The sequence below is a fragment of the Helianthus annuus genome, chromosome 4 (genome assembly GCF_002127325.2).
Source record: "Helianthus annuus cultivar XRQ/B chromosome 4, HanXRQr2.0-SUNRISE, whole genome shotgun sequence".
NCBI classification, from domain to species: domain Eukaryota; kingdom Viridiplantae; phylum Streptophyta; class Magnoliopsida; order Asterales; family Asteraceae; genus Helianthus; species Helianthus annuus.
This window is the reverse complement of record NC_035436.2, coordinates 193,622,237-193,636,102: the sequence shown is the minus strand read 5'-3', so window position 1 is coordinate 193,636,102 and position 13,866 is coordinate 193,622,237.

Genomic DNA, 13,866 nt, shown 5'->3' with positions numbered 1-13,866 from the left:
GCCTTTCAATAACCACTTAAAGCTACAAAGTCATAATAATACAACTAATATTAAGAAACGGTTTCAAACTGCCGGTATGAATAAACGGTTTCAAAGATCTCTATCGGACCTTTCATCTTTATTATTATCCCTAATATTCATTGTTTATCAACAACTGATTAGTGTTTGTAGAGAATCTGCTATCATCGGTGATCCAATCTGCCCAAACATTGAAAAATAAAAAAAATGGATAATATGATCGAAGGAATGCCAAAACAAAATAGAAACAAATGAAATCAAGATAAATAAACTTTGAAAAAATATAGATTCAATCAATTACTTGTATATAACCTAAGGAAATGTCTACCAAAATCCACATTTTAGTTTTTTACTAATTTCAGTCTCAATCAATCCGAAGAAGCCAACTAATAAATAGTGTAACATAAGTGTGGTCAAGCAACTTAAATTCAATAAAATTGTGAAAACCCTAAATTACAAATATGAATAAGTTGTTTACCATAACTTCCCTAATAGATAACGAAATTAGGTTTTAATTATTAGCAGCAAATCCAGCAATGGAATACAACTACATGATTCAATCAGAGAAGAAGGATTTCATCACAACACTCTGAAATCGTAAATTATTGAAGCAAAGAAGTATGGTTTGATGATCGATTTTGAGACTTAGGGTTTATACAAACATGGGTTAATCATATACCCTCAGGTTTGTACCCATCTCTATACGAAAAAACATACATGGATTAGATTATAGATCGAAAAAACTTACTGGAAGATTTTCAATCGTTGCATTGGACCAAAAGGTTCCGCGTGTGTTAGACTTGAATCCTCACTTTAAGTGCCATTTTGAGATTAAAATACATATCAATTCGATGGTTGAATCCAAATAGCTTGAATGGAAAAAAGAAGGACCTGTATGTGGTTGATTTAGGGTTTCTGATTAAGGAAAAGAGAAGAAGACTCGGACAGGTTAGGAAGACGAATGGGGGATTTAGTTATTTAGGTTTATCAGATTGCTTATATACACGGGTCAATAAACGGGTTTGGAGCAAGACACGCGGTATCCATAGAAACTAATTTTAACCCGGAATTTTGAGCGGGAAAATGGAATTGAGGAGCTCTAAGGTAATGACACATCATTTTACATGCTCTTATCAATTGACACATAAGCCCTTATTTAACATGTTTATTATATATAATAGATAATAGATTAGAATGGAATGAATAGTAACATCACTAACAGATGAGTAATTAGTATCAGGTACTGGTACCCGATTTATCAAACCGGTGTATTTTTGGTATCGGTTCGGCACCGGTATTCACCGGTTTTTGCCCTCAAATACCGTACCGTAAGGGCAAAAACCGGTGCCGTACCAGTACTAAACCATACCGTACCGTACCAGATATATTCGGTACCGGTACCCACTTTTGGGGATTTCGGTAACGGTATTTTCGGTACCGGTTGGTACCGAGCTCATTAAATCCTGTAGCAACACAACAATGCAAGTAATTGCACCGTTTAGATTACTTTTCATACACACAGTAAGTAAACTGTATTTCGTTTGAATGAGGTTTTATATACACAACAACTTATTTTGCTTTCTTTTTTGTTTTTTTCTGTAATGAATGAATTATGTCATGTAAAATTAACTTGGATATTTAGAATATTGATGAGCAAATCGTATTAAATCCTGTAATTAAACCGGTATCGTATCGGTACCAAATTTACTATACCGAATCATTTTCGATACCAATTTGGTACCCACCTTTTGGCGTTTTCAGAATCGTGACTTTTGGTTCGACACCGGTCTAGCACCATACCACTATTTATTGATTTTTACCTTCAAATACGATACCGTATTGTACCGAGCATTTTCGGTGCCGGTGCTTAATTTCGATGATTTTCCGGATCGGTACCGAGTTCATCCATATTTTAACGTGTTAGCACCGTAAATACTGAACTGAAAACAAACGAAATTCTAAAGTGTAGGACGTGTGGGTCCTATTATTATATATTAGGTTATTTAAAATAGTTTTTCTAGGACGGAGTGACTATTCTTACCCTGTCATTTTTATTTATGTTTTTATATTCGGTATTTGCTTGCCGTTGCTGACACCCCTTTTGTAGTCCTCGGATCCCCGCCACAACAATCGGACGGAAAATCAACTAGTTAATTTGAATAAGTGTTGTAAATAAATAGTACTAAAAAAGTTAAATAAAAGATAAAATATTAGGTGTTAAAAAGTCTAGTAGTAAGCTTTAGCCACTTTTTTACACATCATTCTTTTAAGTTTTACCAGCTTGCATATTTATATATCCTTTTCCACATTTTCTAAAACCTCAATCCCGCGTTTGACAAAAAAAAACTCAGGAGAGACTATTTTTCCTCTTACCTTACAAACTTGAACTTTGATACACGCGATTTAGATAGTCAAACTTCAACAAAGCTTCTCAATGATATATTTCGGTTAACTTGAATTCTGGCAATGCTCTAAACTTAAAACGATCATGACACTTATTACTAAACCTATGCTTAACAAAATTAAAAGAACCTATTAAGCAAAGTTTGTGATACCGTTCTTGAACTTCAATCGACATATAGCCTTACAAAGAGTAACTACGAATATAAAAAACTTAAACAGAGAGACGTTAACATGCTATTACAAACTTGGTCTAAGGGGCTGTTTGACAACTTCTGAATGGTTAAGTGATAAACCAATAAGAGGTCTGAACCATTAAGTGTGGAACCAGTAATAGGTCTGAACCATTAAGAGCCAGTATAATGTTTAACCGTTCAAAGGCAAATGTCTGACCAATTCAGATTAGAGGTCTTAACCATTCAGACTTACTATAATGCTTAACCATTTAAAGGTAAATGTCTGAACCATTCAGATATCAGCTCGCGAAACAAACAGTCTGAACCATTAAGTGCTGAACCAGTAAGAGGTCTGAACCATTAACAGTCTCATTAAGAGGTAAACAAACAGGCCCTAACTCTCTAATTCAGAAACAAAACCCATTTCAAAACAACATAAATAACTTTCTAAAAGGTGGTGCATACTGCCCATTCAAACTAATCTCTCGTGTCCACATCAATCATCCATCACCGGTATCGCGATAAATCGGAAACTATCCCCGGTGACCCACGCATAACCCCCGTTACCCCATTCTTCACCACGTGAATTCTTTATCTTGATGCTTAAGTGCTCAAATCATTCAGGATCGTCAACCAATGTGTAAATTCCTGCAATTAAGACCGGGTGTAACTCGCCTTTGATTAGTGGTGGCTCAAGTGTAGTAATCACTAAGGTTGTTATATAAACTCCAATTAAATGGCCAATTCTTATGCGTGTCCTCGGCGACGCCATACTCATCGAAACGACCCATGGGGTGTAACCCTCCATACGCTGGATAACGTTTTCCATTTTGCCCGAAGTTCTCCACCAATGCCTTTACAATATCAAGCTCGGCAAACGAATCAAATTTTTTGACAGTGTACCTTGTATTACTTCTATATTCAAAATCTTTTTGATCGTCAATAATGAGAGGTTCATTGTCTTTGCATGCTTCAAGGCCACTCGTTGTGATAATCTTTTCTGCATCATCAGGATGAATGTCGTGCTCCGTAGTATGATGTAGTATGGCATTAGGTGACAGTCGTAAGTCCTTCTTGCCATTCATCCGATTGATGATCGTAAGCATATGAGCCATGGAGAATGCCACATGAGTTTTTCTCTTGTTTCAATACTTTGTTTATAATAATTTTTTACCGAGTATCAAAATCTCTTTTTAACGCTCTGCTTGCGGTATGCGCATATAATGTATATATGTGGGGGCCATCGGGGGCAAAAGTGAAAGTGCACTAATTTTAATGTTATTTTACTAATTCCGTGAAAATACCGTTAAAATTGAGGACGGTTAATCATGCATCATGTGGTGGCGTTGATAGCTGAAAGACAAAGGGGTACATGTACTAATCGGTCAATGTCCCGATTGCTGAGTGTTATGTACAAGGCTTGATGCAAAACTACAATCGAGCCGGCGGTCTCACTGGAAGCAGCTTAGGTAAGATTGTCTACATCTTACCTTCCTCAGACCCTACCTTTTCTTTGCTATTGATGGGATTTACTGAGTATTATGATGATGGAGAAATCCCTTTTTGTTAGAATGTGGCCTGGAAAAAAGAATAAATGTTAACCTATATATGAAAAACATAATAGTTGAATATGGAATACAAACCAGCAATAAAAAGGGTTTTTTGTTTTTTTTTTGTTCAAAAAAAAAAAAAAAAAAAAACAAATAACGTCGCTTATTATTGGGACTTGATCTGTCATGTGAATTCTGTATATTCAAACAAATAATCTTGAAGTAAGGCACTTGGAAGATAGATTTTTTTGAACGGCTAATTTCTTTAATCTCCTTTTGTTTGTGGGAATTTAACTCAAGATTTTTCTCTTCCTAACCTAAGTGTTTTAAAGGTTTTGCCTTTGCCAATGGATCACCACCCCATTGATTTGAAAGATAGAAAAAATAAACAATGATTATGTGACAAGATTTGTATTAGCTACACCAATAATTCAATATTACTGGGTCATTTTTATTCAGGGCCGTTCCTTAATTTTTTGAGAATCTAAGCGAACTATGAAGTAAGGGTCCTAATTTCGTCGATAAACTCTCCTCCAATCCCAACGTCACGGGTGATTACCCTTACTTTTTTCGTCTAGTGATAGCCGATAGCCTAGAAATTAAAAGCAGGTTGCGATGGGAAGTGGGAGTGATGATTGCGGCTGTATTAGGGGTTTTAGGCCCCTAAATGCTGATGATTAGGTCGATGATTGTTGGGTTTTAATAGTTGGAAATCAAGGTTAAATTGGTTTTGAAACTTGGCCTATTTTGCTAAACAATATTTATTTTAGGTTCCTTCAATGAAACCAATTTAGTTTTGAAATAAATGTATTTATTTGGGACTCATACATATACTATATAAAAACTTACCCTTTGTGAAGGCTATGGAGCAGACCCTGTTTATTTCCACCCATGCAGTGGCGGATTCGGAAACTTGTTTCAATGGGTTTGTTTTGATAGATTCTCACTATTTTTTTTTAAATCATACAAAGTTCTTACTGATTTTTTATAAATCAAGTGGGTTCATATGAACCCACAAAACAGAGCTGGATCGTCCCAAACGACACCCCTATTTTGAAGTACACTCTACTAAAATACATACACGAAAACATAAGGATGAGCTCGGTACCGACCGGTACCGAACCGGTACCGACCGGTACCGAACCGGTACCGAAAACGAAAGTACCGGTACCGAAAATTCTCAAAAGTGGGTACCGGTATCGAATATACCCGGTACGGTACGGTTCGGTACCGAAAATGTCAAAAGCCGGTACCGAATCGGTATCGAAAATGTACTCGGTTCGGTAAATTCGGTACCAGTACCGGGTCCAATTTGCTCGTCCATACGAAAACATCATGTATAAACACTCTACTACTACTACATTCCATATGGGTTGGGTTATAAACATGAAGATTTCAAGAAACCAAAAACCCAAATGAACTACTCCCTCCTTTGTTTTATGAAAAACTTAAACCCATTAGTGGTGAAGATTTAAAGAAACCCAGAACAGAAGATATGGAACATTTGCGATTTGATAAGTAAATTAATGGGGAGAAAAACTTACGATTGATTTCGATTGTGTTGTGTTGGAAACAGTGAAGTTATTCTGTTCTTCCTCTATACCCGCCCGGCCTGTTCTTGAAGCATTGACGGAGATGCAAGAAATAAGTGAAACAAGTTAGATAAATAATAATAATAATAAGTTGTTTCGATTTATGATTGTAGTACGTAGTTTTATTCTCTATTAATGGAATGGCAGTTTGTAGTATTACTTACGGAGAGGAGGCGGAAGCTGAGAACACGGTTGTCCGGCGGCGACGGTGTTCACCGGTGGTGGAGACGGTGATGTATGATAATGGAGGTGAGGTGAGTAAATGAGTATATGAAGAAGGAAAGAAGTTAGGTAGGAGAAAATGACAAAAGGTGCAACAGCAAGGTACGTTTTGACGTTTTGTTGCATTGCAAGAGAGAACAGAAAAATTAATTTGATAACTTAATACATGATAATTATATTTAACCAAAAAAAAAAAAACGAAAATCTAACACAATATAATAAAAGTAAAAAACTAAAACTAGAATTACTTCATTGTATGTTTGTTGTTGGTGACAAATGACAATCCAGTTGAAAAATTTATGATGCATAGGGAGAGGCGTAGACAACCTCTTTCCATGGTTGCCAGCCGAGTTTTTCATAATCATCAATAAAATTTGTAAGGGTGAACGGGGCACTCCTTCTTAGGGGAGTCCCCTCTCTTACGTACGGCCAATCAGCATGCGCCACGTCAACTCTTCTCACACCCTCAATTTGATGGCGGCACTCCCCTCTTAGGGGACTTGTTTTTTTTATTCAAAAAAAAAAAAATGTTTTGATTGGTTGAAAAAAGGGTGGCCCACCATCTCCCTCCCTCCTTCATTCGGTAACCTCTCACCGATTCCATTCACCTAATTGACTCTCCTCGTTGATGGCGGCGGTGTTCTCTCTAGGGGAGTTGGGTCACCGCATGCCTCCCCGCATGGTGCCCCGTTCACCCTAAATATGAGGTTTTCTAATATATAGTCTTATAATGTTTTTTTTTTCAAAAATAAATGTTTCATTCTTTTCAAGTCACCAGGGCCGGCCCTAAGAATTTGTATACCCTATTCGAGCTCGAAAAGATGTGCCCTTAGGCCTTAACGAAATTGGGTATTTGGCTCACTAAAGGTCTAAAGCTAATGCTAAATGGGTTAATAACTTATCTAAACCATAAGAATAGTTTTGTAAGGGGACCTTTGTTGGTGTTTGTATGGGTGTACTCTATTAAAAAATATTTTACATATACATATCGAGTTTTTTCATAAAAAAACGTGCCACTTGAAATATCGGGCCCTGACCGGTAGTTTGGTGTGGTTTAACTAAAGGTTAAAAAGAAAAATGAAAAAAAAAATCTGACTGGATGGATTAAAGGGGCCTCACATGGTCATTAGTAATGGTCGTTGTCACCTTGGCGGACCAGAGAGAAACGCCCCTTGATGGTGTCCCTCGACCGGTGTTACCGATGCTATCAAGATGAGATGACGGGTGGCGCTAGCTAGACCATACCGTTTAGCTTTAATATTTTGGAATATTTGATGTAGAAAAAGTAATTTAAGATTTATTTACTCATAGAGTCAAAATATGATTCTTTCATGTCTTTTATTGTACAAGAGTTAATTACTATTTTCGTCTATATGGTTTGTCAAGAATCACCATTTCAGTCCATTAGTTTAAAACAGTAATTAACTCATTGTACAATCTTTAAATCCAAATTTTAAAACATCCCCATGTTCTGCGAATTTGTCAGTTTGTTGACCAACATATGTAGATGTGGCATGCATAAAGGATGGACATGCTGCAAAAGACAGTTCCCATTTTGGTGTAAATATGGATAAGGTGAAAAGGAACACTATTTAAAAGTATTGATTGCAGCACGAGAGTTCAACAAGACTTTACGATGTTCTCTATGGCACCACTAATATAAGAGTTAAGGATTTTGTTTTTTGTTTTTTAACTAGAGTTATGCGCCGCCCGCGTTATGGGGTGCTAAACCGAATATTACTTAGTGGAGGGTATGGTTAATCATTTTAGGGTGATTGAGTGAAATCATACCCAATAATATTATGTCATGTCAACTCCCCATTTCACTCCCCATTTTGCACTCAATCACTAGGTATGGTTAATCACTCTAGGGTGTTTGAGTGATTCTCAATTTTGATTGGTTGTTCTATCCCCCCTCTCTCTCTCTCCTCCATCACTCTCCAATCACATTCGGTGATTACACACCGATTTTTTGTAACCTCTCACCCACTCACCGAATATCTTCAACATGAGGGTATGGTCACCGATCGATGACTCCCCCTCCCCGCTTAACTCCCCGCACATCATACCCCCCACCCTAAGGCTGGAGGGTGTGGGGGCGCCACCTCAGCCACTATAGCGCCCATATGGGCTCCATCACCACACCCTCCAAGTGAAGAGGGGGGGGGGGGGGCGTCATACCTTCATCACCACCATGGTAACACCAAACTAGAAGGTTTCAGGTGGGGCCCACAACATGTCAACCAATCAATTTTTTTTAATTTTGTTTAATAGGGGGTTCCATCCACACCCTTCAAATTAAAGGGGAGCTTCATGGCTGATGTAGATCCTACGTGGCTTGATAAAGCTCCTAAGGGGCTCCAACCACACCCTCCAGCTAAGTATCAATGTCTTGGAAAGAGGGGTAACATATTTTATTATACTTTGTAGTTTGTACCATAAACTAGTTGGTGCCCCGCCCGCGTTGCGGGGCGATGACCGAATAATGAGCGAGTGTTAGTCAGTTCATTGACACGGAAAACAATTAAATCGAGTCAACAAATTAAAACAAAACACTTTTATAGTTTTGATAAAAAAAACTAAAACAATGACAATATTGTAATTTTTAACTAAGGGAAAGTTGTATTTTTTGACTGGGATAAAATCGTAATTTGACAAAAGCTAAAGTAATGGCAGTACTGTAAATTTGAACCTGGGGCAAAATTGTTAATTTTCACAGGGGCAAATGCGTAATTTTTAACTTGGGGTAACAACGTAATATAAATCTGAACTAAGGGCACAATCATAATTTTAAGTTTGAGGCAAAAGCACAATTTTATTTTGAACCGAGGAAAAATCGTAATTTTGAGCTGGGGGCAAAAACATAATTTTATTTTAAACCGGGGAAAAAACGTAATTTTGAATTGAGGGCGAAATCACAATTTTTAAACGGGGAAAAAATCACATTTTTGAACAGAGGGCAAAATCGTAATTTTTAAGTGGGGGCAAAAAAAATTTATTTTGAACTGGGGTGAAAAGGTAATTCTAAGCTGAGGACAAAACCACAATTTTATTTTGAATGGAGGAAAAACTCGCAATTTTGAGCTAGGGACAAAAGCGTAATTTTATTTTGAGTTGGGGGCAAAACCGTAATTTTAGAGAGGGACAAAAACGTGATTTTAGAATGGATATAAAATAATAAACTGGTTGGCCCAATGGGAGAGTGCCAGACAAAGTCGTAATTTTGAAATTAAGGGCAAGATCGTAATTTTGAGATGAGGACAAAAAGCGTAATTATATTTTGAGCTGGGGGCAAAAACGTAATTATATTTTGAGCTGGGAGCAAAAACGTAATTTTATTTTGAGCTGGGGACAAAAACGTAATTTTAAAATGGATATAAAACAATAAGCGTGTTGGTCCAATGGGGGAGTCCCACGCAGCTGCCTGGCACTATTCCCCCATTTGGTTTTTGTATATGTAGGTAACTAGTCTAATAAGAAAAATAACTATTTTAATATACAAATTTAAACTCATTAAAACAAAGTGATCATTATTTACTTTAAAAGGACTTAGCGCATTCAACTAATTATCTAATACTAACCGCATGAGCATGACCGGTTCATGACTCGAGTAAACAGAGTTATATTGATAGAATCAACTTTATCAAACACGACATAATTTCATGTCCAAAACTGAATAGAATTACTACAAACAAACACATATACACCAAATCACACATGTCAACAACTATCCCATTGTTTTACGGTTTCAGGTCTGATTTTAGTTGATACACAACCCTTTGGCCAATTTTGTTATTCCAGTCTCTCGCCAACTTCTCTGTCTCCTTCATCCCATCCTCCCTCCACCACCTCCGGCTGTTCATTAAACAAACACCTGCAACAAAATAAAAGAATACTTTACATAGTTTTCACTTATAAAAAGTTTTCAGTTATAAAAAAAATGAAAGTGGGTATATTTTTAAGATTTGGGCAAGAACAAAGTGTAGAGTATCACCATGAAATTGAGAGAATTTGAGTACAAATAATAAGTGTAAAATTGGTTTGAAATAACCAAGCCTTACACCATGCGAAGTGGTACACATGAATAATGCTCTCATCCATGGGCATTGTGTGACACGTGTTATCCCAGTCAGCAAAGGGGCATTATGTGGCGTTTTTTCACAAATGGACATAGTGGGATAATGCCCAATAATGCCCCATCAATGATTACCCAATTATTATTTTCTTGTTTTTTTAATTTAAAACTAATGATATTTGATTTGGAATGATCTCATTGGCCAAACAATTTAAAGAGAGGCATTGATAAAAGCACGCCTAGGAGGATTTTTTTGAAAAAATTCCCCCAGAGGGCGGTCCTTGGGCGTTGTGGGGCGTTTTTTTTAGGAAAAAACGCCCCAAAATCCCCCACTACGGGTGGTCTTAAGATAATTTAACAAAGTAGCGATTTAAATCAGATTCAGTGGTAGTAGATGTTGTGGGAATCTTGTAGTTCCTTTTTCATCTAACCAATTGCAGATGATGATAAAGGAGATACGGGATCATGACCACCAACCAGTAATACATGAAGTGCCTTCAGATAAAAATTGGGGGAAATTTGATTAAAAAGCTCATATTATAACATCTAGTTCCTTTTAATATGTGATTTGGTATTCAGCTAAGCAAATTACCAAACACATGGTGTGAATGAAGAACCCCGATGTGATTATTAACCTCAAAAAAAAGCAGCACCAATTTTGTAAAATAAGAATATTCATTAGTTTACTTACAACAAAAAATATATAGAACACAATCAAAATTATCAAAATCCTGTAGTCGATTAACAGGATGTGGATTAAATAAACTAACGGGTTCATAGTTTTTTAACCAATAATTTCTAAAGTGGGGTAGTTGTGTTTGGTGTCAAACACAATAAATCATGTTTGTAAGGAGTCGGTCAAGCAGACCCACAATAGCTTTGTGTTCCTTTAGCTTCAGGTTAAAGAACCCAAGTTTAACGATAATAACATAATTCTTTGAGTAAAATCTTTAAAGGATTTTATTTTATGAAAATGAACAACAATTGGATAAATTTACATACCTGCTATTGGACACATAAATACTGCTTCAAAATCCAGGAATCAAATCATCCAAACCTCTTGAACTCTTATCACTCCAATTCCTACTCGGTTCCGCCTTCTTAGTTCATAGAATCTACACTACAAAAAGTATATCGTAGTAAACCTATGTCCAAATGAAAATCACAAAACCAAATGAAAAATGAAGTTGGTTGTACTGTTAGGGAAAAAACATATTTCTAATGGAGCTTTGATGAATATACTCAAAAACGATGCAGTTTAGCTCTATGTAGAATCCAAGCATGGCCACCAAATGCGGATGTTGTACACGCACTAACATCTTCACCTACAATGAAAGTGTACTGTAGTTGGTAGGTCGACCTAAAATTTTTGCTGAAGCCAGCTTATTGAAACGTTAAAAGTTTTACCTGATTATTAAATTCTTCATTGGAAACTTCTTATATCCCAAAACCATATAAGTTGACAACTATTGTGGTGTGGCTGATTTGAGTCATATACACATTTATGAAATCATCAGAACATGTTATTCTATAGTATCCTGAGAAGTTTTTTGTGCCTGCTCTGATCTTATCGGCTGTAAACTCTTCGTAGGAGAAGCTCAAATCATCCAGTCTTGTGACCATTTTGATGGCGTCTTTAAACCTACAGATGACGTCTTTAACCCACTCTTGTGACAATTTCAATGACGTTTTTAGCACTCGAGCAACAATATTAATAAATAAAAGATTTTAGCAACCCATTTGAAGATTAGCTGGCCCATTTGACACATAAGTTATCCAAGTGCATACAACCGCATATTGCACATACCCAACAAAATGGGAGCTTTTATACATGCACGTCCTACTGCTTTTATCCCAACACAATTGCTAGAAGTTCGACTTCATTCAAGACGCATGTAGTCACTCCATTTAGTAAAACACAAACATAACTTCATTATAGAAACCTGTATACAAATAGGTCATGATAAACGGATATAAGCGAACTATCACAAAAGTATTCATTCTAAAGACACATTCTTGTGAGTTTAACTAAATAAAGTAATAGCATTCATGTAAACAAATACAAACCAATATCTCAACAAACAGTTGATGATCAAATTAAAGGTATATATATATATATATATATAGGTAAAGAGTACTGTACAATATTGCTTATCTTACATTACGTACGCTTCAATCTCAGCCGTCAGATCATCTTCCCACATTTTAAAATCGCATGTTGTTTTTTTTTATAACAATTTCGCATGTGATAATTTTTGATGAATTCGCATGTTGTTTTTTTGTACCAATTTCGCATGTGATAATTTTGATGAAATAGCATGTTGTTTTTTTTATAACAATTTCGCATGTGATAATTTTTGATGAATTCGCATGTTGTTTTTTGTACCAATTTCGCATGTGATAATTTTGATGAAATAGCATGTTGTTTTTTTGTAACAATTTCGCATGTGATAATTTGATGAAATCGCATGTTAAAAAACCAACATGCGAAATTGTTACAAAAAAACATGCGAATTCAATGCGGGAAGATGATCGGACGGCTGAGATTGTAGCGTACGTAATGTACGATAAGGGCATTTGTACGTTATATATATATATATATATATATATGACTAACTTTTTTATTCATAGATGCTTTCATATATGAAGCAAATGATTCAGATTGTTCACAAAAATAAAGAGGCCAGATCACACTTAGTTTACCCCTATAACTTATCTACAGCTAAATAATACACGAAATCATCCAACAAATGTAACACCCTTAGTATTTGGACGGAATGTAATTAGTAATTATGTTAGTTAAGGTACAAATAAGAGTTTATAAAAAGTTTTCCATCCTTTAATGATCATACAAAAACATTGAATTACCAAACCTTGTACAATAGTGCTGAACAAGTTAAAAGTTAACCCTTACTAGTAACTAATCACTAGTTTAAGGGATTTAAAACATGATTAACAACGTGTTTACAACATAATAAAGTTCTAGACATGGTTGTATTTAGTGCGGAAGCTTCAAAACGCGTGTTCGGTTCCTGACAACATGCTTGATCACCATCCGAGGGAAACTCATCCATACCTAAGGTCAAACACTAAAATATTAGTTTTGACAATAATACATTACGTATAAACGAAACTTAACAACACAAAGCATCAAACAAAACATAATTTTCCTGGGTTCCACCGTAACTTACGGTGTCCACCGTAACTTACGGTGTCACCGTAAGTTACGGTGAACCTGGAATGTCCTTTGTTCTACCGTAAATCAGGAGGTTCACACCGTATGCTTTTGATGTCCACCGTAACTTACGGTGGAGCCGTAAGTTACAGTGGGTTCTGCATTCTTGCCTCTCAACCATTTTTCAACTTTAAAAGTTTATAACTTTTTACTCGTTAGTCCGATTTCGTCGATTCTTTCACCTACGAGTCTGTAATAAGATTACGGACCCAACCATATAAATTATACATCACGAAAACCGAGATACCGACGTTCGGCTCATAATTTCTTTGTTTCAATATCTACAACCCATTATCAAGATACATGATCCCATAATTCCATCCCTAGGACACATTAGACATAGTTACCCAACTTCCCGGGCTTATGACCTTGGAGTATACGCGCCATACCATGACTTCGCGTATTCTTCGAACTAAATACTTGTTTTCTCGGAATTCAAGCATCCCGTTTCAAACGACACCTTCTATCAACTTCTATTGTTTGACCCGATATACCGGGTTCATGGCTTAAAATGTCATAACCAATTTATCGATGCATTACTATCTATCACCTTGCAAAATATGAGACTTTTAAGTCTCTACCCATGTGATCCGTTTTC